This window comes from Artemia sp. Qi Xiang Cuo, chromosome 17 (assembly GCF_049724085.1).
Source record: "Artemia sp. Qi Xiang Cuo chromosome 17, ASM4972408v1, whole genome shotgun sequence".
NCBI classification, from domain to species: domain Eukaryota; kingdom Metazoa; phylum Arthropoda; class Branchiopoda; order Anostraca; family Artemiidae; genus Artemia; species Artemia sp. Qi Xiang Cuo.
In genome coordinates, this window is record NC_142810.1 from 24,381,242 (window position 1) to 24,408,138 (window position 26,897).

General features: G+C 35.0%; 1 protein-coding gene across 3 annotated transcripts in view; it reads right to left on the reverse strand.

The window, feature by feature from the left end:
- Rbfox1 (RNA-binding Fox protein 1) overlaps window positions 1-26,897 on the reverse strand; it is a 299,703-nt gene that overhangs the window by 233,209 nt on the left and 39,597 nt on the right. The window contains exon 1 of one of the 3 annotated variants that reach the window (XM_089103489.1): window positions 25,453-25,577. The exons of the other annotated variants lie outside the window; for them this stretch is intronic. The gene's annotated coding sequence lies outside the window, so the exon portion shown is untranslated. Of the gene's footprint in view, window positions 1-25,452; window positions 25,578-26,897 lie in introns of those variants that run through there. 3 annotated transcript variants of the gene reach the window in all.

Consider the following 26,897-nt stretch of genomic DNA (forward strand, 5'->3'; position numbering starts at 1 on the left):
TTGAAGTGTGTCTAATTCGAACAATGACCACTCAAAATCCATCGAAAAACAAGAGAATTGACTGGAGTTAACCTTAAAGAATTTACTGTTCATTCTGCTCATCTGGGAAAGCAACCACTTTCAACATCACTCTAAAAAGAATGGGATAGAAGCATGGGCGTAGGGAAGGGGGGCCAAGGGGGGGGGGCAGCTGCCCCCCCCTAGAACTTCAAATTTACGATAGATATTAGCCAGAACTTTTCGTATGTTGGAATTTTTTGTTGGATGTTATCTTGTAGATTGTTAAAAAAGCTGGAAATAAACAGAAATTTCCAAATATCGTTTGCGATATCAACATTTACGTTTCGATCTTCGATATCAATTTTTGGTTCAATATATAGATAGGAGACTGGCCCACGATCGGCTGATTTTGACTTGTTTAATTCTCCATGAATTGATTCAAGCGATAAGAAGTTGCTGAGCATGTCAAAGCAAAAGTAACTCATTAAATACCATCCTTGAAAAAGACAATTAGAAATACTCCGCCATTTTTCCACCTGGATGCCTCTCTATCCAAGTGGTCAAGAGTGCCAAACCTGGGCCATCCCGGCACTGGTTCAGTCGTCTCTGCCTTATGTTTGGCCACCGGAGAAAAGAAAAAGAAAAGTGACCAGGGGAACATTAAAGCTTGTTTTTCGGCTATAAAATTAAGAAAGAATATGGTCAGCATAAAAAACTACAAAATGAATTTCATTAAGGTTTAAAAAAAATAAAGAGTATTAATTTCAAATTATTCATTTACTGATCAACACCAAAAGTAAGCCGCTCCGCTAATCTTGGTGTTCTACCTTTCAGTAGAGGAAGTTTTACTTCAACTTCTGTTTTTGAGACACAATTCGTCTCGTCAGTTAGTACAAAGTCTCTTACTTCAGTCTTCTTCCAAAAGTGGACTTTAAGTTCTTCAGTTGCTACTTTTGATCATGATAACAATGTTAACAGAATTCCCTTTCTTGTTCTTCAGCTCAATCAGAATATAATCACCAGCCTTGACTTTCTCAGTGTCAAATTAGAAGTTGCTGGTAGGGGGCTTGTCTTCAATGTCTATGCTGGGGTCTGAAGAGTTGTTGTATACAGGATCATCTACGTCAGAATCGTCACTCTAACTGTAACTCTTGTTGCCAGAGACACGCCCTATGCTTTTTAGTCTTTTCACTTGTCTGACTTTCTTTCGTTCCAGGACTAGGGCTTTTTGGCAGATACAGCTTTTATCCTAGCAGTAATGCATTCTTTGATAGGGGTGTCAGTGAGCACTTCTGAGTTTTTCATATTTTTTTCCTGTTGATTTTTTGGGTTTGAGGTGATTGATAAAATGCTCCAAGTAAAGCAAAGAATGAGAGGCAGTCATCCAGCCAGAAGTATTTTCTGAGCTGATCATGATGGTTCCTGGTAAAGCTCCCCTGAATAAAGTTTCCGGACACTGTTTTTGTGGGGAAATAAGTAGAGGAGGGACTGTGTTCCCAACACATTAACACCAGCACAAATCGTGGTCAACTGACCTCTTTCTGCTGACGTGACCTTCCCTACTTACTTCTGGCCTCGCTGTGCAATGATTTTACCAGGCTTGTGGATTTTTTCAGACCTGATTTGTCAAAACTTCCAATGTCTTGTGGTCTGAACATGTGTTTATATAGGCCTCAATCCGGGTTGTTAAAGAAAGCTCCTACACTGTGACAGTTGAAAGCAGTTGTCCGTCATAGGCTTGCACTTATTGGAGTTCTTACTGATAGAGTTTTAAGTCAATCCATAAAACCACGGTACCAATCTTTACCTGTAATTCCTCCACTGTTTCCACTACCTTTGCAGTTCCGTTATCCGGTACTTTTATGCTCTTAATAATGGCATAAGTGTATGCAAATTTACACGCTTCTAGGGGAATACAGTCGAAAGCATATAAGCTATCGTTTTCAAGTAAGTTTTTAGTCCTTTTTCTTGTTCCTCTGTAAATATTGATCATGGATTGTAACAGGGGGTAAGGAAATTCAGGTCAAGACTTTTTAGAGGGATATTCAGCTTCTCAACTTTTTTTTATGTAGTCTTGCAGCGTTCCTCTAGGGACACCCATGGTACTTCCAGAGAATCCAACTGATTTCTTGTAGAATAAGACAGAAAAAACTGCTATTTTATTTTCTTCTGGATCACAACCACCTTTCTTTCTTTTCTCTTCTGTTTTACTTTTAAGCATTTTATCTTGAATGAAATTTAACAGAAAAAAAAGAACTTCAGTTCACCTACTGTTCTGACAGGATTAAACAACGCCAGAAATAACACAGTTTTGGAAATTAAACTTGCCTTCAACCTTTAAATATGCTGTTTACACAGCTTTTACAAGCATAACCCACTTTTGGACACCTTGGTACGGCATGCCGAATTTACCCTGGGTATTGTGGCCGAACATGGGAGTTCACTATCCCACAGGATGAAAAAATACTAAAAGCAGACCGCTGAAGATTACACGGCTCGGAAGCTACCAAAAACAGCCAAATAATAAGAGAATACAACGTGAGTTTACAACGCGACTTTTCTAGTATTCGTGACTAGGGGTAGGACTTCAGACAAAATTGAACAAAATTCCGGAGTTAATCACCATAAAACCTGATCTAAGCTGAAATTTTAGGTAAACCTATTAATTAAGGCCAGACTTTTTAAAAATATACACTGTAATATGCCAGAGTGTTTACAATTCTCCAGAAGCCCTATGAGTTTTTGTATTGAAACTGTTTGATTTGGATAGATGTGGGCAAGTCTCCCCTATACCAATTTTAATATTTAATTTTGCCCAACTGTAAACTTTTGAATTGAATTCTTAGAAGAAGCTGTTTTCTAACCATAATGTGATTTGTGTCAAATCGCTTTTGTGGTGTTTATGTTTTCTAGAAATTGGAAGTAAGATAGAGGGTCTCTTATGTTATACTGTTGCAGGAAAAGTAGAACATGGAAAATGTTAAAGGCCGAGTTTTAGTGAAATATAGAATGAATAGTTTCTAAAGACCTATATTCAAAGGACTTCGAGAAGTATTAGTAAGATCCCTCCCCCCTCCATCACAGAAGCGGCTGCCCCCCCCACACAAGATGCTACCTACGCCCATGGTTAGAAGATTACTCGACAGCATTGGTTTCAGCCGGTGACTTGAAAATATGTAAATATCAATGCTGTCATATGCTAGTCTTTTCTTGTTTTTTTCTAACTTATCCTGCCATATTTCTTGTAGTATTGAAGATAAATACATTAACTAATTCATCAATTTTTTAAGCATAAAGATTCGAGTCAAGCAATTTTACCCCAAATTTTTCAAGTAATTTCATACAATGAATCTTCCTCGTCGTTTGTCCAACAGTAGGGAATCTTTCAAGAATAAAATCCATTACTTTTGTCTCTTTTTATGAGATTCAACTTAAACGTTCAAAGAACCCATTCTCATTTGATAAAAAAAAAAAACTACCTACATCAATGATCAAGGAAAATAATTTGTACCATTTCCTGGGTACGGCCAGTTAGCGGGGGGGGGGGGCTAAAAAAAATTAAAAACAAATGTCCATGTTTACTTGATTTCTATCCTTTACTAACGTTTGCAAGCATAGCAAAATGCTGATTTGAACTCGGACAGTAAAATCCTCCAGTTTATCAATCTCCTCCAGTTTATCAATGAGTGCTGTAATTTTGGAGACAATCAGTTTTGGTTCCATACTGCACATACAGCATATACATACTGCAATGTACATACTGCATTCTGTGATATCATTGTACGGCCCCGTTTGACAAAGATGATTCTACACATGTCTGCACTAAATATATCCGAAGATTTCGATTCTGTCCTTCATTCCCTTCATTGCTTTGTAATCCCTTCGTCAACCCTTCAGTTGTTTTTGCTTATGGGACTAGTATAAGAATCCTCACGTTAGGATTTGTTCTGGTTCACTTCTCAAAGATCATTTTCAAGTAAAAGTGGTGTTACACAGGGATCCGTTATTAGTCTAGCTTCATTTAATAACACTATTCTTACAGCTACAAGAAATATTCTCCCTTTTTCTGATTAATCACTTTTTAGATATCAGCCATCTTTCTTCCGCCGATGACCATCCGAAGCTCGGCAGCTAGCAGAAGATTGGCAGCTTTTGCTAGCAGAAGATCTTCAAACAGCCAAGAATGATGCCAAATCCGGTCTTTCAGCGATGGGGCTTTCCTTTGGAGGTTCTAAAGCCAAATCTATGGTAGTTAATCCAAATTCTATTGCATGCAAGTGTCTTCTATTTGAGTCATCTTTAATAAGACGTACAGACACGTCTACAACACGTCGAATTATCTGGGACTATCTTTCAGTGTACCTATGAACGACACGCGAGCCCTATGTATTTCTGCTATAGAGGAATACCTTTGATAGACTTATGGCACGATTGCCGAATTAAAAGGATCATTTGCTAAGAAGAAGGTTTTACAAAGCAATGTTTGCACCCCAAAATTTTTTTTTTTCCGGTTTGAAAGTTTTTTTTTTAACAAGACTGAATGACTTATAATCCGTAGACAGTTCTTCGGATACTGTAAGTTTTTTTTTGCTTTGCCCTATGTATCAGGAATACTTATACTGCTAAGGAATATAGAATATTTGAAGTTACTGAGAAAATGATACCGATAAGATTCTAAAAGCTCAGAGAACGCATTGTTAATTTTCCCCATCAAATCGCATTTTAGTAACGGCAGTATAGCTGTTATGTCTCCTTTTCCTAGAAGTAACCTTGCAAGAGGTTGTAATTAATCATAAGCCGGATCATTTGAACAAAAACTAAAAGTTCTAGCTCCTTTTTCATGTCATCGCGGAATCGAGCCATTACAAAGCGCCATTTTCCAGCGTAAACAACAATTTTCAAAATAGGACCAAAATATCAATGAGTGAAAATGCTGATATAGCCAATCGATCAAAAACTATTTAAAGGCTGTATATAAAATCTAAACTCCCCAACCCCCAACCACCCCGCCAAAAAAAACATCCCCCAAAAAAAGTTTATTTTAATGTTTTCCCTTTAATTTCTCGTCGTATGCGCGCTCCAGGTAATTCTCCTCACCCCGAACTTGTCTTCTAAAAAGTATCTACCTCAAGCTCTTCCCTCTACAAGTGACAATAAAGTAGGTCAATTTAGGCAAACTTGGTGTTCTCATATATTTTTGAGCTTATGTTCAATATATTTAATACTAACCGAAAACCAAGCTTGATGGTTGTTTTTAGAGAATTTGAATTATATACGAAAAGTCATACTAATTGTATACTAAGATATCTTCGCTTGATAGCCTTATAAATTAGTGTTTTATCTCTTTTTCTTAAGGCCGATAATGGATCACCCTGTCTCGCCCATTATAAACTTTTTTAGTTTCCGTTGCCAAACTACCCAGGATTGATTGGGCGGTATTCAGATTTTATAAAACACACGTCATTAGAAAGTGTAAATTATTTTTTATTGAAGGGTGCAGAATTTTCCTTCTAAAGTTCAGGAAAGGGCAGACTCTAAAAATATTCTAGTATACCTGTCTGAAAAACATCAAAAATCAGCTGAGAAGGAAATATTATTGAATAACTAGGCAGCTTTGGAAGTTTCCTGTTGTGTTACCCGCCTTGATTGAGATCTTAGCCGACACAGGGTGCATATTATTTATGTTGTGTGTACATTGAATAGACAGCGTTTTGCCTAACAATTAGTAAGAGATAATAAGTTTTCTTTGTTTTAAACTAGCCGTTTAAACTGTTGACACATATAAGAACCCCTTTGAACTAGTGTAAACATTGTTTTGGAAGCTCCCTATAGTGATGGGAAATGTTTGTGTCTTTGAGACTGTCAGCCGACAGTGAGACTCACAAGATAACATTTATGGTATCGAACCTCCTTAAGGAACATCCTATTCTTCGCGTGGGTTCTGTGTTCTCAGTAAAACGCTAGTTTTTCAGTTCTACAAACATAGGGAAATCTCATGGGTTTTATAGATACAGATTTATTTCATGGGTTTTATAGATACAGATTTATTTCATGGGTTTTATAGATACAGATTTATTTCATGGGTTTTATAGATACATGGAGCAAGTTTTATAGATAAAGGGCAATGATCCATAAATTCCAAAGTAGTAATTTTGTTCGTTTTAGGTTTCAACTTGGCTCTTTACTTCGATTAGATAACTTAATTTTTCTAAATTAATTAATGTCAAACACTGAAATACATGCATGTACAGAAGTGAGAAAAAAAAATTGAAACCAGCAAAGCAATGGCCGAGTTTAATTGCAATAAAACCAGGGGACCTTTAGACTTTCAAAGCTTCGCAGCAAAAAATCTTGAATTTTCTGCAGTTTCTTCTATTTGTATGTCAATAAAGTATTTCAGCTCAGGAAAGTAATGCTATGCTCTGGGGCAGCCAAGTGAGTTTGAATCGTGTTCTCGCAGTAAAGAACAACAATTTAGCATAGTAACGCAGAGTAAATTCGGCTGGGGGGGGGGGGGAGATAATAAAAAAAAACTGGTAGTTCGTCCAAAGACTGGTCCGAAAAGCCCCCTTCCAAGAAAATAGCAGTTGAAAATTGGTTATGTCTATACTTTTTTCTTCTGTACTAACGAAACCCCACTCGTCCTAGCGCTTCTACATTCCATTCAATTCCCCTCGTCTCCCCCTGTCTTTTAGACACAGGTTTGAACCATAGTCCAGATCAGTTATCCTACCTTACGAATTATAAATACTTTCAGCCATGAAAAAAAAAAAAGATCTCAGGGAAGCTAAATATTCATCTCAGCATGCTCTTAGAAAAATTAAGCAGAGTATTATCTCCAAGGCAAATGTTTTTCAAACTTCATCAAACATTACCATTGGTATTCAAGCCCATTGTTTCCAAAGGCTCTCATAGGACAAAAGCCATGTAGACCCTACTGGCAGAGAGGACTAACAAACTGAAATTAGTGTGGGAAAGTCAAGGAGTTACCAAAATACTCGACGAGAATGTGATCTACTCATATTTCTCTCTCTTGTTTTCCAAATTGTGAAATATAGAAGAGAGGCTCAATATTTGCCTTTAATCTTCTAACCCTTGAAAAGCAACTTCAAAATAATTATTTTGAAATTATACAGGTACAAGCGTTTTCACAGAAGGGGGAGGGGGATTGATATGGAACTTTCCAAATGGGAATTTCATTTCCTAAGTTGTGGAATAGAGAACACATTGTTAATAATTGTCTCTGCTCTACTGACTTTCCAAAATTAACTTCAAAATATATTGTTTACATAATCAGCGGACTTTTCCAAAAGACGCAGTTGATTCCCCTCAACACTTTGTAGCATATTTTCTGCAACGCTTTCAATTGGAATTCCTCTACGGTCCTTGGCGGAGGAGACTAAGAAAAAGGACCAAAGGAGTAAACTCAGTGTAAAGAAGTCCTTTTATATTTCCCAGATTGCAAGATTGAGAAGTGAAAAAATAATGCTCAAGAAGTAACTTTCAAATACAATGTTATTTAAAAATCGTCTGTAAATTATGAGGTATTACAAAGAAGATAAATAATGGAATAATAGACAGGATATTTGATTAAAGCATTTACACTAGCGAACACTACAGGAAAGAGCATGAAGTGAACTAATTCATAAACAGAATATAATGTAGAGTCTACATATAAAGCCAAATGCAAAAGTTAAGGTGTTGCGCAAAAATGAAAAAAAAAACATTAAAAAACCAAAAACTTCGGCAAAAATAAATGCCAAATGCACAGCAAACTAAAAAAAATGTTTTTGCTGCTACCCAGATTGATGAAGAACTAAAATTGAAATGTTTAATAGTCTATATCTATTAGATTGTGACTTTCTATATACCTGTACTGACAAGGGCGTATCCACGATTTTGTTCAAGGGGGGGGGGGTCGAGTGGTTAAATATACTTTAAAAAACGAATCAAAAATGTGTTTACACACATTTCTGTTACGCTTTTACGAATAAGACTAAAGTTTCGGAGGGCAGACCCCAAGTACCAACCCCCCCCCCCTTGGCTATGGCCTCGTGCACAGCACGATACTATACGATACTATTACTATACACGATACGATACTATACACTACGAAAATACCAAATGCACAGCAAACTAAAAAACGAATCAAAAATGTGTTTACACACATTTCTGTTACGCTTTTACGAATAAGACTAAAGTTTCGGAGGGCAGACCCCAAGTACCAACCCCCCCACCCGTGGCTATGGCCTCGTGCACAGCACGATACTATACGATACTATTACTATACACGATACGATACTATACACTACGAAAATACCAAATGCACAGCAAACTAAAAAACGAATCAAAAATGTGTTTACATGCATTTCTGTTACGCTTTTACGAATAAGACTAAAGTTTCGGGGGCAGACCCCAGATACCACCACCCCCGACCCTTGAATATGGCCTCGTGTACTGACCTCCTTCACACTTGCATTTTTTGTCTTGAGCATTTTTAGGAATTTCCATTTATCCGAATAGTAAGAATTTTTTTCCAGGCAGCAGAAGAAATCTTGTGTTTCCCTTTTATTGTGCATTTGGAGATAAAAGTTATTTTTTCACAATAGTTGCTTTTATTATATTCATAATGTTTTTATTAAATATATTTTTAATGAAGAAAGAAATGGAACCCCAACAAATCGCACTGCCTTCCCGTTTTTTGGGGCAAACAATACTGATTTATGGCAAAAATGTGAATGAAGCTGTAAGCAGTCATATGCCTTTTTTAAGGGGAGAAGCTATGAGCACCAAAGGCTCAAGCTGTTACCAAGCGAAACAAGATTCTCCGATCCAGGGAGTTGTTCTCCCTCATATAGCCTTCAAGCAGGCTTTGAAAAGAACCAAATGTTTGGCAAGCATAAATAGAGGAATTAGAGAAGATATTATATAAAAAACACATTTAAATAAAACTAAATAAAAAGCAAATAGAGCTTTATGTTTTAAATTTTTCTTTATCAGCTATGTGTCTACTTACAAAAATCAAAAAAATAATCTCCGGAAAAGGCCAAGAATGACATATCCTGTATTTCTTTAGCTACAAAGTATTTATTTAAAAAGAAAACAGCCTGTCCCTCTCCAAAGGAAAAGAAAGCTCTTCCATTCAAATTTAGTAGAAAACAGGGAATCACCCCATCTACAGTTGAATTATTTAGGATGAGAAGATAATTGAACTAAGCTACTTTGAGAGGGGAGCTATTTGGTACCGTTCAATTGAATGCTTCATCAGCAATTTGTAATCAGACCACCTTTGTTTTGAGATTTCACTGAAAAACTTCGGGAGAAATTTTTCCTATTTTGGGTGTTTCATTAAGTCAATTCTATATACAATTATTTGAAAAAAACTACGTTTTCTAAAGAGTTAAAGAGGCTGAGTTACAAGGTCGAACCTTAAAACGTACAGGGATTAGGAGGCAATGTTGGGGGGCTACAACCCCGCAAACCACCCTCGATCGCAGAATTCAGATATAAAAAAAAATTTCTTTAAACTGAAAGTAAGGAGCGACATTAAAACTTAAAAAGAACAGAAATTATTCCGTATATGAAAGAGGCTGTGCCCTCCTCAACGCCTCGCTCTTTACGCTAAAGTTTGACTTTCTCACAACTCTTTTTTTAAACAATAAAAACTTTAGCGTAAAGAGCGAGGCGTTGAGGAGGGCACAGCCTCTTTCATATACGGAATAATTTCTGTTCTTTTAAGTTTTAATGTCGCTCCTTACTTTCAGTTTAAAGAATTTTTTTATATTTAAAGGCTGCGAAAGCGGGGTTTGGGGGTGGTAGCCCCAACTGTGCCTCTAATCCCTGTACGTTTTAAGGTTCGACCTTGTAACTCAGCCTCTTTAACTCTTTAGAAAACGTAGTTTTTTTCAAATAATTTCTGCACGTTTTTGTACAGTTTATTACTTATTATTGCTTGACTAACTGTTAGCTGATCGTGTCAGGAGTTAAAGTTGGGGGGCTTCCGCCCCCAAACCCCCGCTCTTGAACATTCTTGTGTTAAGGCTTTTAATTCCTGAATACTCAAATCACGTCGTACAGGGTGCCTCCTAATCCCTGTACGTTTTAAGGTTCGAACTTGTGACTCAGCCTCTTTAACAGCCCCCCAACTGTGCCTCCTAATCCCTGTACGTTTTAAGGGTCGACCTTGTAACTCAGCCTCTTTAACTCTTTAGAAAACGTAATTTTTTTCAAATAATTTAAAAAAGAAACTGAGTTTCTTTTCAAAGTATATAAAAAAGTTGCTCTGATGGTGAATCGAACCCGAGGTTTCCGCATGAAAGTCTGAAGTCTCAGCCGCTGGACTATACAAACACAATAGTAATTGTTGTTTAGCAAATAGAAGGTATTTTCGACGCAAGCAAATTCCCAAAAATATTGATATGTGTTTTTTGGAAAACAGGGAAGGAGTGATCAGATTGAGCTGAAATTTCGACGATAAGCTCACAGGCCCAAGGAAAGCTTATCCTCTAAATTTCAGCCCGATCAGACAACGTTCAAGGGGGGGGTGTGGAGGGAAAAATTAACATGGGCTAATATAGGAAAACGAGGTTTTTCGTAAATGTAAATTCGGGGGATAATTTTTTCGGTCTGAAAATATCAAAAGGCCCTAACAGGTCGAATTCTGCTTCGAATGAGTCCTCATTCAACCGGATCCGTTGCCAACTGTGGCCTGTAGGCGTGGCTAAGAAAAAAAAAAAGAGATGATCGTTAAGTGGCTATATTTGGTTTTTTGAAAACAGGGAAGGAGGTATCGGATTGCGCTTAAATTTTGCGGATAAGCGCCCGGGCCCTAGGAACGCTTAACTTATAAATTTCAGCCCAATCGGACAACGTTAAAGGGGGGCTGTGGTGGGAGGGTCGAAACTTCCGGCCCAGTTTACCCCATGAAGATAAAATCGGAGGAGGATGAAATTTTGCAAGTTTCTTAGTTTGAGCTTGGGCTACAAAATGCAATTACCGCCGTCTCTCTGCGACCTCGAGGACCTGAAATCGCTTAACATTGTGGTGGGTCGCCTCTTTATAGAGGCACAAGTGTGCCTCCTTGATGTGCAATGCAGAAATATATCGGGGTGATTAGCGTTTTTCTTTTCTCATTTTATCCCACAACAAGGCCATTTTCAGTGAGGTTAGGGGTATGAACACACACACACACACACCTACCCCCTGAAATTCTTGTCCAACTCGTAGAAACGTTACAAAAATGCATATAAAAATATTTTTCATGAGTTTTTAGTTTTTTGGAAACGCAATCCCTCCGAAAAAATCCTTCCCCGAACAAAAATCCTGGATACGGCCTTGTCTCACAACAATGTATCATTGATGAATGCTGAACTTCCCCCACGTTTAAAAATTCAAATACAAATTTTGGCTATTGATGTAACATTTTGTCCTAAAAAGGATTAGAGTTGTTACTGGCGATTTTGCTATTTTGAGCTTTATGCCACTTACCATGTTTTTATAATTACAAAAAAGACATCACAAAAAAAAATGACAGAGCCTTTGAAAATTTCTTCGGAGGTGATCAAAGCAACTTTCAACACTTCAGGCTAGAGAAAGAGGGGTTCCTATTGACGCAGGTCAGGCAACTAAACTGCGATGAGTTCCTTAGGGGTAGTAGGCATTTCCAGGAGGTATTTCCGATTTCGAAGATATTTCCAGTGAGAGGAATAGAAAAGCTAAGTCAAAAATGCTCAATCCACATGCATTATCAAGATAACAGAAGCAGAATTTATGAGATTTAGATTATAAAAGATAAGATCAATGAACTACATCATTTCCTATTACCAAAAGATATGCAAAGAAGGGAACAAAAAACTTTCAGACCCATTCTTCTCATTTTTACCAATCCACCCTCTTATTTAGGAGACGGCACTAGTCATGCGAAACTTTAGCGCCATTTCTTGACAACCGAACTACTACGGCATTACTTTCCAATGACATTACCGTGTTTATAGCTTACAAAAGAATTAATTAGTTCGACAGAACTTTGTGTTTCATAACACACTCGTTTCTTCTCAGGTGTGTAATACAAGAAGTTTAGCAAGAATATTACCAATATCCTCACCAAGATCCTGTCATATGGGAGGAAGAATAGTCTAGTCTAACATTTACTTCAAGTGACTGGCTAGAGGGAAAATCTTTTTTCATTCTTTTTTTTTTGCATTCCTGTTTCACTATATAAAAGAAAGAGAAAATCAGCCTTGTGTTTCGTTCTATTAAGTTGGTTTTTCGATTTAGACACAACTACTTTAGTGCACAGTGTAACTCCTGTGAAATTTGCTTTCAGAGAAGTCCCGGGAACTTCTCTGGGTCTCAAGTAAAAACTTCGACAAAATACAGTTTGGGCTATACAGATATTCGATAAATACAAGTATACTATATTGACTGCCCAACAGTCTTCTAATCCTATGGGAAATTTCCCTTGTTAAATATAATGCAAAAGTGAATTGAAATAGAGAATCTCCTGGGCATGATCTGGACTTAGCTCTGAGCATATATTCTCTCCCTAGATATTCTTTGGGGATTTTATAAGGAGATGATAACTTAGATTATATATTGCGAGAACCACTGGAAATTAAGTAATACATTGCCTAAAACAGAACCAATAACACTTGTAATATTCCCTGAAATGGGAAATAATTTTTGGGAACTTCTTGGAAAGTGGACAAAACTGTTTGCAGAGCCATTTTTTATTAGAACTAGATATAGATCAATTAAGGTGTTTTCGATAAATGCTTTTATCAGTGTTTTCTTCTTTGTTTATCAGGTATACAACAATTCGTGATAATGAAGTTTAAGTAAAGAGGAACTCCTGGCAATAGTAACCAAAATTTACAAAAACATTCTTGGTAACAAAATATACATAAACATAATCTGATTTTCATGCTGATTCCAAAAACCAAATTTTATCAGTTAAACTGATAAACTTTTATAAAAAAAAAAAAGTTTATCAGTTATAAATCTACGAATTAAAGAGCATTAACATGAGAAAATATACACAATTTCTGAAAAAGGAACTCCTCGGAAAATGGCGCGATCTTGATGAAAATTTGCACCACGAGGTTCAACCTGTTTTAGAACCCAGAAACAGGGTCCAAGTAGAGGGTATAGTGGTTTCAAGTTCCCATTTACGAAGTTGTATATTTTTTCCAAGAAGCAGGGGCAGGCATGCATTTTTTCCTATAGGTCATCCTATTAAATCAGATGTTGTAGAGTATCAAGATAGGGCTCATTCAGATGGAAATATGAAGTTATAGTGCCCTTTTTAGGTAATTAATTAAAAAAATATTTTTCCACAAAATAAGTTTTTCAAAAAAAGTAAAGAACTCTATTAAACCAAAAATGAACAACAATAGAATCAAATAATCTACCAAGCATGCAACTACCACAAATCAGTATCAATAAATAAATAAAACCCAAAACAAACAGAAATTAAAATAAATTACAAAGTCAAACTCAAAACGAGCAGAAATTAATATGAGTAGGGTTCTAAAATCCTACGCTTTCTAAAAGCCAGAATATAATTCGTACTTTACTGAAATGTTCTTTACTGAAAATGAACTTACTGAACAAAATGTGCATTGTCAGTTTAATATACATTTGCTGATATTTATTCCTTAAAATGTTAATTAATTTTCGATTTCTTAAAGTTATAAAAATGAAAACATTTAAAAAAAAATTTATGACAGAGATTGCAACAGAACAAAGTGCTGATTTCTACTATTTTATGCCCCAAAACTGCAATTTTGGCCAAAATGCTATCAAACAAAGAGCCTTAGAAAGTCGGTTTAGAATAATCAAAAATTTATTCTATATCCTTTACAATTTCAGGCGACATACCGCCGTGCGATGGTGTATTTTCCTTGACATACATGAAGTTCATCTGAAACAAACGACTATTATAGCCAACTGATTATAGCCAACTATTATAGCCAACTGATTTTAAGCTTCATTTTATTGATCTGATTCTTTTTAGACTTGATTGATCTACATAAATTAGTGTAGTTCTCACTTACTACTGTATTATGTTAGAAATCATTTGATCTTTTTACGGGTTGACAGATGGAACCTGACACCTCAAACGAATTTTTCAAAGCCCAAATTTCCTAACTTTCATTGAAAGGACCTCCAAATTTCCCAAAACACTAATCAAGAGTTCCCTCCCTGTGTAGCCAAATGGATATCGACAAGTAAAATTAAATGGGAATTGCATTGTTCGGTTCTCAAGAATTGTCTTTTCCTTCTTTGTTTTTACAAATCTACAGATCTGGGCTTAAGGAAAGGCCTAGAGCTCTTAGAGATAAGATCTAGACCCACGGAGACGACTCACTGCGTCTCTAAGAGAATTTTCGGAAGCGATTCTTTTGACAGGTTCCCAAACAAATTCTAACTTTAAAGATTACTGGTACATTACAAAAAAACAGCTGCTACTTTAAATTTCTCAATTTTATATTTCATCAAACAACATAAGGCTTGAACTGAATTATCCAGTGAAATAAAGACATAAGCGTGGTCTAGGCACGAAGTTTTACTAACAGAATCATAAATCATAAAAATGAAATGAAATATGTTTACTTTTCTGTTCTAAAAGAAATACCAAATACTGAAATAGATGTACTAAAAAGAAAAATTTACCTCTTAATCTACAAATGCCCTAAAAAAGCTTATTGTTAGTAAAAATAATAAGATTTTTTCGTCTTGCTACCCGGAAAAATTTTGATTTTTAAGATAAAAGAAGAAAGGCAGGACAGTGACGATACGTTCTACAGCTGTCCACGAACTACTTCCTACATCATTACAGCCCCACACTTTCATTTTAACTCTTTAAAATTTCATTTTTCCAAGTAGCAGAATTTTTTTGAACTTTTTAGTACATTTGGAGGTAAAATCTTTTTTTTAAATTCTTTTCAATATGTTTTATATTTTTATTCAATCAGAGTTTAAAACCTTAGCCTCTGTAAATGACAATTTTTGACGTAACTGTTTGAGCTCGAGTACCCCTTTCATAAACTTTTCACTTCACTTTCGAAAAAATCGTGACAGTTTTTACGTTGCTTCTGAAGTAGAATTCGGTGTAGGTACCAACATAAGCTGTTCATGGAACAATAGAAAATTTTCACACAGAAAAGTTATATCCAGCTCAACCAAAAAATCGATAAAGGTAGGAAGTCTGAATTTATATAAACCATCTGAAAGGGGTATTGTGCGCAGCTAGCGGAAATCAAACAATTTTTGTTTGGATAGTCTGAAAATTTTACAATAAACCATCTAATTGTTTTACTATTATTGTATACATACTTATAGATGTTTAATATTGTATAGATGTTTAACTATTATTTAATAATGAACTATTTTATTGTAAATTAAAGTTCTTACGACAATAAAAATTTGACATAATAATAAAAAAAATTATATGGTACAGTCAAAAAATCAGTTCAACAGGGATAATAGTGATATATCGATATTAGAAATTATAAATACCACACTGTCTTTCCATTATATAGAATAGGAAATACCATCCTCCAGGAAATACTAGAAAAACTAAGCATACTAACCACATATCCGAAGCATCATATATTTCGAAAAGTGAACTTCTCCCTGTTTAAAAAATCTTCCCATTTATTAGATTGCTATATTCTTGTGTAGTGACACTACTGTACTTGGAGGATGAAACATTGAATACAAATAATAAAATATAACTTATTTTCTTAAATTCGTTTTCAAAACGGGAAAATATTTTTTCGACAATCTATGAATGGAATTGAAAACAAGGGGCGCAAAACGGATAAGGCTTTACGTAACATAGATATAAAATTGATCGAAGTAATAAATGGATTTATGAAAAAAGTCGACGAGTTGAGGAAAACGAGTTAAAAAAAAACAAGTTTTGAAAGCTTCAAGCAACTGAATCGCATCAACTGAACCACATTTAATTTAATTACCCAGCACTTCGATTGGGCCTACGGAGAGTGATAGCTCAAGTCGTAACGTGAACCGCTATAATTAGGAATTCAGTTGTTTCTGAGACATATTCAACCGCTGGAGTAGGGCTGAAATTGAAACTGCAGCACCAAAAAGACTTAAGCTTCAAGAAAGATTTGTTGACTAGTATTCGTTTATTAACAACAACTTCAATTGAACCAGATTCAACTTGCATTAAAACCATATTCACAATAAGATTCTACTAATAGCCAGATTTAGCGGGCCAATTTATCGAGCCAATCAGAATATTCTATGGAAAAACCTGATTGGCTAATCTTAGCCTTAGCATTTAGCTAGCTAATCTTAGCTAGCTAAATCTTAGCATTAGTAAAATCTCATTGTGAATGTGCCTTAATCAACATTTCTATGAACTAATACTCATAATTCAGGAAAGAGTTGTAATTATTTCCTGGACATTCCGAACACTATACATCCTGATCATGATCGTCCTGATGATTCGAAAATAATGGAGTCCAAAAATCAGTAGAAATAGTTGACTGCAGCATAATAATAAGTTTTTAGGATACTGTTAATGTTGACCCTTATAAAAGGCAAACAAATTTTGAAAAAGAAAAAAAATAAATAAAAAAAATATGCACTATATTTTGACAACAAATTCAGTTTATTTTAACATTTTCAGACAAGTTGTCAGCATTTCACCCTAAGAGGCCCTTTTGAATTTAACAAGCTGTGGTTTATAAAAACATTGTTCCTTTTCATATCCTTTAAATGAAATAACAACCAATGATAGCCCAAAGGGGTTTGAGGCCAAAGCTGTGTAAGTTTTTTGGGTTCTTGTTAATTAAACGAAACACTCAAGAATTACGTTTCGGTAAGACCTCAGATCTCAGAAAACCGGTTTCATTGCCACAAAAATAAATGACTGGTGACAGAATGCATCAGACTTGTATAATTTGCACATTAGGGGGGGGGGAGGGGGGGGTAAGTTAGAGATGCTGTCCAAATACTTCCCCCCCCCACCTCTAATGGGCAAATATATAGTCCAAATTATATTATTATATAAAACTAAAGGTTATATTTCATTGGATTAAGCTAACTTCACTTTTTGGGTGTGTTTGGCATGACTAACAAGTACCGTTTCTTGGCTACATTTAAATCGACGATCGTCACTTCGAGTGCCTTGTGACATGTATATTTGAATCATACTTCCAAGAGTCTTCAGGTGACGCTTTAGCCACCAGAGCATATAATTCAGTTAGATGGATTCTTGAGAAAATTGAAATTGCTTCAGTGAAATTTTCAATTTACAGTTTATGACATGCAGCTGTAGCACCATCTCGAAGATTTTGATAAACCCAAAACCGCGAAAATGCAAGTAACTTGGTGATCAGGTGCATAACCCAAATACGGATATTCTGAAATTCCGGCAGAGCTTAGTTAAGGGGTTCATCATAAGCAGCTTTACCACCGCATCAAAAAGGTTTACATATAAATATATGTCTACTATATATACTAGGACCTATAAATATGTATATACACACATAAATATATATATATATATATATATATATATATATATATATATATATATATATATATATATATATATATATATATATATATATAAATGATTTTCGTTTGGATAAAAAACACTCAAACACATACCTCATGTTTTAGAGACAGTAATTTTAGCAGTAACTCTCGTTATTACGCATTATAGTTTTCTTGCAGACAGTTATGACAGATATCACACTGACAGTTATGACAGATATCACACTGACAGTTATGACAGATATATATATATATATATATATATATATATATATATATATATATATATATATATATATATATATATATATATATATATATATATATATATATATATATATATATATATATATATATATATATATATATATATATATATATATATATATATATATATATATAAATGATTTTCGTTTGGATAAAAAACACTCAAACACATACCTCATGTTTTAGAGACAGTAATTTTAGCAGTAACTCTCGTTATTACGCATTATAGTTTTCTTGCAGACAGTTATGACAGATATCACACTATTGCAGAAGTAGAATTCAATGTACATGTCAGCGAAAGCTGATGACAGAGTAATAATGGTATACCAGATACACTGTCACAGAGAAAATGTGTTTTTGACAACCAACATTCCATACAATATTTTTGGGCAAAAGAGAAAAGAAGTGGACTAGCATCGAAGAGCACCACTTCTATGTTTTAATCTTCGGGTAAAATGCGCAAAGACGGATCTAAAGCAATATCTTGGGGAGGGGGGGGGGTGGTATTGTGATAAGGGCGCCAATAATTGACCAAATTGACAAGTTTATTTATAAAAAAGAGTAAAAAAATAAAACAACAGAATGAGGGTGCCAGAATAAATCTCAGGGGGCCCCTGGCCCCCAGATCCACCCCTGAAAACTCGTACCGGGTTTCTATCAGTTGAGCCCGTCACAAACCAATAAATTCAGAATACACAAAATTCCATATTTTTGGAATTTCGAGTCAATGCACTTGATTGGAGCTTAACTTTGTACTGTCAGAAGGATATTCCAAAGAACTAAGAAGAAATACCGCAAATATAACAAGAAAATTTTTTTGTCATGAAAAACATCAAATATTTTTTTGAAACCGTCTAAAAATTATGTGCAAAAATTTTCTATACTTAATCACATAAAGTCTAATTCAAAAGCAAGTACAGCTAGACTTCAATGTCGAGGTCTTCTTCTCCTATTTCAGCAGGCAGGGCTTTTCAGTCGAGACTATTCAGCCCCTTTCCTTTTGGTTCACTCTGTGAGCTGAACAGAGGTACTGGCTTGGTTGCCTCTTATTTATTGAATCTCCTCAAATTTCTTGCCTTCAGATTTCAGTAAAAGACTCTAGGAGTTGAAATATAAGAGAATATATATTTGAGTTCTGTGCTCTGTGTTAAGGTATAGTCAGCTAGACTCTTGGCTGATAGTGAGATTGGTGGTGTTTGAAGCACTTTAACAGTTTACAATGCAAGGTATACTGTGCAAACGTCAGCATATTACATTCAAACAGGCAATGGCCAATTGTTTCATTATTAATATTACAATACCTGCAAAGGGGGGAAGAGGGAACTGAGCCACTAGAATTAGGGAACTGATATGAAAATGCCAGAAAATTTAGCCTGTTTGAGCCAGAACGAATTCTATGATAAATTTTAGAAAAATCATTGTTGGGAAAGGGAGATAGAATTGGATTGTTCTTATTAAACATAACCTCTGATAGTCTCCAACGGTAGATATCTCCAGCGGAGGTAAGAGCATTAGTTACCAATGATAATCTACTTCCTCTTAAAAGAACCTCTGGTTGGTCCTAAGTTGCGATGGCTAAAAATTTACGTCTTAATACGCGCTAATGTGAATAGGGTTTGAGCAAAACCCAAATGATGCCAGCGAATAATTTTCCTCTGGATTTACTCCACTATTTATTTGATGGACTTGGTTAGACTGACTACTCTCAGGTTCACTTTTGCCAACAGCCCCTAATTTCAACCAAAGATTAATTGATTTTGTATCTTTAGTCCAGTAACCTTTTATAGATGTGTTGAAAGAGAACTGTTGGCCATGTTTAGCTAATTTTCACCAAAGTAAATATTGCAAATTCTGTTTCTAATGGATTCGTAAGACAGTCAATTGCAAGCTGTAACACCATTGTTATTTACGACAGTCACTAACAACAATTGACAAAAAAAATTATAATGGATAAAAAAAAAAAATTTAAACCAACAAGCAATACAAAAATAATATTAAAACAAATCTGTGCATGAGTTAAAATACTTATGATGCGTTCCAAAATTTAATTATAATTATTGATAACTGTTCTATTTCCAGAGACAATAGATTACCAAAAAGCTTAAGTAGCATTTTAAGAGCTAAATTTGCTATTATTTGCCATGATTGGCCAAAGGTAATAACAAACAATTAATAGTCATTGATGACTATTGACCTCTGGATCCCGCCCTTTAGCTTATTTTCGAAATTCCTATATCGTTCGAGGTAGATGGCATTAGTTTTATTTAACTTTAGGCATAATTTACTAAAGAGTCGTTACGATCTCAAATTGCTTAATGTTGGTCACGTAACCAAGTTTGTTGCTCCTGATTAGGTGCAAACGAAGAGATACAGTTTATTTATAAATCTTATACCCGTTCTACTTCATTACCGACCTTTGAGGCTCGAAATTCGAGCCTCCCCTTTTTTTCTTTTTTTGCACCAACGGATTTTTGGCTATCATTAAGTCCGGTATACAAAACTATTCCCTAGATCAAAGAAAACGATGGTAGAAATATTGACAAAACAAAATTAAAGAAATGAAGATCGAGAATGGGGTTTTTAAGTGGCTCGCTTTTGAAATTAGGTTTTTTAGATTTTAGCATTGTTGATTCTACTAATTTCGGATTTTATTCGTTTGTTATTTTGTTGGTTCTCCACATTGTCTAGTTTTAGAATTTTTAATACTTCCAACTTCAGTTTTATTTATTATTTCAGTCGACCTTCCGCGTTGTTAGGTTTTTATCAGTTTAGTTTTATCCGAGTTGTTTCCTTTACATTTTTTGCACTTTCTTCTAATTTCTCCATTAGCTGAAGAAGGGAGGCGGTTGTCATCCCAAAGTATTCGCTTTGTTCGTCAGGTACTTTCATTGGCCTAAAACTTCCAAATTGATCGCAAATATCTCCTATTAGGTAGACTGCCTTAAACCTTAGAGTCTCCCTTGCCTCCAAAGGCACCCAGGGTAACGACGAAGAAACACCCGTCGTCATTCAAGTTCACTGCTGCCATAACGTCTTCCCAGTGAGGTTGTATGGACATATCCGTGTTTAGATATTTTCGAAGACTACACTGCCTTTCCATGACGTATAAATATATATAAACAGCATATTATCTGCATTTATCTGTAGATAACGGCCGCTGTATATGTGACCGAAATATCCAGAGATTATTTTGTTGTGGTTTACTGTCTAATAAAAGGATTTTCCCTATTGAAGTATTATTTATACGTATTCGCATTTATTAAGTCACTCTGGTATCTTGGGGAAAATGAATAAGTTAATTTTCCCTTTTTAGCGCCCCCATCGGTTGCCAGTGGAGGATGGACTCGAGTGTGAATATCTCTCAATCGCACAAAATGCCTCAGATCGTTCCATCTTCGGGTCCTGGTTAATTTGATGACTAGAGCTCACGCACTCAATTAGCGTTTAGTATGGTTTGAGAAGCATTATGTCTAGTTTACGAAGCAAATACACCGCTACAATCGGGCAAGTATACAGAAACGAAGACATGCCCTTATTTTTGCCGTTCAACATAGGGAAGAAGAGGCAAAACAAACGTCAAACCTTTAAGTTAAATCATCCAGCTTGATTCTATAATTCAAAGACACGACCTTCATAGTGTCTCAAATATTGCAAAATATAATCTATAATAAGCATTTTACAGAAAGTAGGGCAAACTAATTTGACGGCAGTGAAGAAAAACCGTAGCTAATCGATCATAATTTCTTGATTAAGGCAAAATTGAATTGCGAAATACTTTATTAATTACCAGTATTTTACGATAATGCATGTCCAGTCTATTTTTTCAAATTTCAGGAAAGAAAAGAACATCTAAAGAGATCCTACCTATCAGTGTTGATTAAACAGGCGTTACAAGAATCTTACATTGCGAACTTTATCTGATCTCTTCAGTGACATGATTGTAATGTAATTTCCCTTGGAAATACTATATTAAGACGAAAAAAAGGCTGTTCAGCCCAACTCAGGGTTTTTGGTGTGAGGTTAAACAAGTGCCAATCATTTCAGGGCCCACTTGTGATCATGCTTCCGGTATCCCCCAAGAAATTCAACATTTAGTAACAGCGCATGGCGCTTCTCGATCCCTTTCAGATAACTTGTTTAGCGGCATAATCAGTCGATTCGTTTGTGTTGTTTTTCTTGATCCTTGTGGAAGAGACTAGTTCTTGTCCGTATATTTGCATAAACCGTTTGATGATCTACTACCGACAGCCCTGTGTTGTTAATAGGTCGGAGGCATTTTCGGTCAAAAGTTAAATGTGGGCGCTCTCCCTCCGCCTTGAGGAGATAGATCTCACATCAATGCAATAAAATTAAGCGCATTCGTGCTGAGAAGATTCTAAGTTTCGCCACGATGTTGATGTCCCTTATAGTTCATAATGAATTGCCGAACTGGACAACGGTAAACCAAGCTTTATAAATCCTACCTTGAACCTCATTAGAATCCCCAGCGTCTTTCGGTCAACCAAGATATTTGAATTCTTCCAACCTCTCAATGGGCTCATCATTAAGGTATATAGAAGAGCGGTCTTTGGTTGAAAGTTAATGATGTCATGGGTTGTCTTGGGGATACTGATGACTAGTCTTGTCTCACTAGCAGCAGCCAACATCATTTTTATTTTATTTATGCTTTCAGGGTGGAGTCTGACAGTCTATCGCCAGCTCTTTCAATAAAACAAATAATTATTTATTGCAAACAATTGTTTGTGCACAAGAGGATTTATAACATAACAAAACCTTTTAGTACGACGATTTTTTTCACATATTTTTCAAGCTTTGATAAAGCTAATAAAATACTGTAATTTACATAGCAAGCTTAGCCAAAGAGAAATAATTATTTATGTTTATCTACATAGACTTAACACACTTATACTCAATTTAGGCTGACCAATTTGTGATTTAGTCAGAACCTGAACATACATGAAAAAGTTCATGGCTCTGAAAAGAATTGGTTTTTAACATTTATGAACAAACAAATCGATGGGGAGGAAAATAGACTGTAAGGTACATTTTCCGAAACAATTTGACTGAATACTATTTAATATAACAATGCGAAATTATAAGTAACCGTCGATACTTTAAGATACAGTTCCAACCCTAACTCCTTCGTGTTTTCATAGTGATATTACTGGCCTATTTAGGTCTATAAGAGTTACTCAATTTTACTAATAAGAAGATGAATCCTTCATCCGTAGATATTGAACTAATGATCCAAATTACAAATCACTTTCGCAAGAGAAAAATCAGCCAATAACTTCAAAGGAGGAAGGGAAAGTTGGTAGGGAATAGCCAAATGGCAATTTTACTGATAGGATGATTATATACTGCAATACAAAGCGTAAAAGAGGTACTTCAATTAACAGTAAATTTTTGGCAATGAGTATTTCTGTCAATCCATGCCTGCACAGGGGCAATTTCACGGGAGGGAAAGGGAGTCTTACTCGTGTCCCCTCCAAAACAAATTTCAAAATCTGAGCGATTTTTCCAATAATTTCATATATTTCTACATGGTTTGACATTTTTGGGTTAATTTGAAGTCGTACATGCGCTCACCCCGAAAAATTTCGTCACATGCGCACCTCGTGTACTTAACATCCCTTATTATCCATTGGATGGAGTTTTTAATTACCGTATAGGCTGAATTAAAAAAAAGCTCAATCAAGCCTTTCAGACTGCCTTGTTTACCTAACGTCGCATCTTACACAAATCAATTTAAAAACAAAACGTTAAAAAAAATTCTATGAAAAGTGAAAGTCCATATTAAAACCGAAGATGAGCAGAAATAAAGTGGCTTCAAACTTAAAATGAACAAAAGCTAATACAAACTGTAGTAAGAATACCGCCCCTTAAACCTTCTAAAGGTCATAAGAGTCATTTGTGCTTTACTAAAAAGGATATGTATTTTTAACAGTAAGGTTTTTATTTCTCAAAAATCAATAAAAATCATATCATCATAATAATCAAGCTGGCTGGAAAAAACAAATGAAAGAAGTCTGATCCTTTAATATACAATATCAATTTCTGGAGATTTGAGCAATCTTTGATTTTTCCAATGTTATATTTATAAACAGGAAAAAGTTTAAAACATATTTTGCTTTCAGTAAAGTACAAACGATGGTTAAGGTCTTTTAAAAAATTTAGAAAATTTAGGGGGAAGTAGCCCTAGAGGGTGGGTTCGTTTTACGTTTTATTTGATTATTCATTTTAATTTATGTTCCTTTAAGATTCACATCTATAGCAGTCTCAGTTATCTTTATTTTTTATGTGATTATTTATTGTAATTTTTGTCCGTTTTGAATTTTTGAAAGGGGGCATTGTACCAGGTCTGTTTATTTTTGCGGGAGGATGGACATTAGGTGTTTTTTGCCCCAGTACTTACGACTATCAGTTCCAAATTGATCAGACAAAATAAGGTTTTTGCCAACTTATGATTTCTTGTGCCATCCTCAAAACAATCTTTTTAATCCTTTTGATCCGGAGAATAATCCCTGAAAGTTTCGAGGCCAATCACACGTCCAACATCAAACAAGCCCGCCCCCCTTGTATTACAAAACTTATGTTTAATATTGGTAATCTACATTATTTAAAGGCCTTGTCCTAGGGGGTTATGGGGGTCATCTTGAATTCACATTAACAGCACCTTTCGACTATTTTAAACAAATTGTTATCTCAAAATTTTGATTGTATGTTTTTGGGAGTTATGCGGGGGAGGATACAAAAATTAAGCAGGGTAGGGGACCTTTTTACCCTTCAATCACTTTCGACTCTAAAAAAGGCATCAGATCTTTGAATTTTAAATCGAAGCAGAGGTTTGTACGACTACTGCTTTCACACGTAATGGCTTATATATATATATATATATATATATATATATATATATATATATATATATATATATATATATATATATATATATATATATATATATATATATATATATATATATATATATATATATATATATATATATATATATATATATATATATATATATATATATATATATATATATATATATATATATATATATATATATATCTATATATATATATATCAGCCAAATTATGCAACTTTCTGAAGGAAATTACTGGATGCATATGCTTAGGTGTAAACTTGCAGTAATCTGAAACACACAGTTTTCAAGCTTAAAATAACGTGTAGGTTCAAAGAACAGATTCAAATTATTTCTCAATAGAAAAAACATATTTCAATAAAAACTATCTTCAAAACAAAACCCATCGTAAGTGAAGGACACGGTAAAAGACCTTCCTAATATGTTCAAAACGTAAACTTCAGGTTACTTGGCATAATAACTGACGCTAGCGTTGAGAAAAATAAAAATGTCAGTGTTTATTATTGGTACAATGAAGGGAGGCGCAAAAGAGATTACCAGGACTCACCTTACGGTGGCAGTATAAACCACTGTAAACTGTCTTTTACGCTTAGTAAGGGTCGTATATAGCGTGTCGAATTAAACAAATTAAAACATGGCTATAGACAAAAATTTCTATATACACATTACTTTCAAACGTAGACGATGGAAACTCATAAGCAAACGTAAACCCTTCGCTTTGGTAAATTTTAATAGCTAGAGATTAAAAAGAATAAAAAACATACCAAACCTAACTGACAAGTTTCGTAGATGAAACAATTATATATCCCAACCTTTAGGTTAAATACCACAATTTCACGACAAATACTATCCTTTCTACGTCGGGATGGAGAAAGGAGAGAGAGCCTTGCTCTCTCAAACGATCAATAAAATGCTTTTCCTAAGTTACGATTCACTCCATTCTATATGATGTATGCTATAACACAATAGTTTGGGAACAAAAACACAAGACTCGTTCACAGGAGAAGGGGGGCTGTCGGCTTTCTTTGTTAGGAAAGCCAGGTGTGAAAGTAACAAAAGGACTAAATGCACCAATCAAAGCAAAAGGATAACCCTGTAAAATAAAAGGAGAAGTTCAAATAAGGAAAAGCATGCTTCGTAATGAACTTTTGTAAAATGATAATAAAATAAAAGTTCAAAATAGGGATAAAATCCTTTTTAATAGACAGTGTATAGAAAATTCACAAAAAATACCAGATATTTCGGTCACATATACAGTGACCGTCATCAGTAGTAAAATAGTAGTCATCAGTAGTACTACTGATGACGGTCACTGTATAGGCCTATGTGACCAAAATATCTGGTATTTTTTGTGAATTTTTATAAACTGTCTATTACAAAGGATTTTATCCCTATTTTGAACTTTTATTTTATCGTCATGGAAAGGCAGTGTGGTCTCCAAAATTATCTACGTCATATAAAATGATAAATATAAAATAAAGCCCTACACTAGATCAATTTTGGTGCCAAGCTGGAAGACAATTTATGCACTAGAATTCCCGCAATTTTTCCGGTGAAGGTGCCAATTCTGGTGACAGAGTTTAACTAAAGTTACTATAAAATTGAAAGTCGTGAATCTAAAACTCTAAAAATTCGTTTTTCATATTTCCATGCTCAATGTTTTTGGAGGAAATACTTCTTAGTCGTAACGCGCTGTAGAAGAATAAAGGTTTCGTACTTGGAAAAAAAAATAATGAAGAAGGGATCAGCGTTGATTCACAGCTGAGATACGTGGGACTTATCCGTAGAGGATTATTGGCTCTGTACATCTGCGCAGGACATCAATTCACGAGAATCTATACGAAAGGAGGATTTTCTTTAATATTTTTAAATGAGGCTGCAAAAAAGGCAGTTTGAAATCTAAGAGGATACTTTCATTTTTCAATTTTTTTCAATGAAAATACCAAAACTGAGGTATTTTTTAAAGTCCCCCAGCAATGGCGCTCCTTCGGCTGTGCAGCATTTGAACTGTCAATGCGGTAATTTATCTGGGTTTAATTTTACGCGGATTGAGCAATAACGGAACCATGCCCATTAAGAAGTCAGATATTTCCAACTGGGAACTCTCTAGAACGTTTTGCTCGTCTTAAATGTTCTGGAATGAACGTTTTGGAATATTTTACTCATTTCATTCATACTAACCGACGTAGCTAATATAACCCACTCAAGC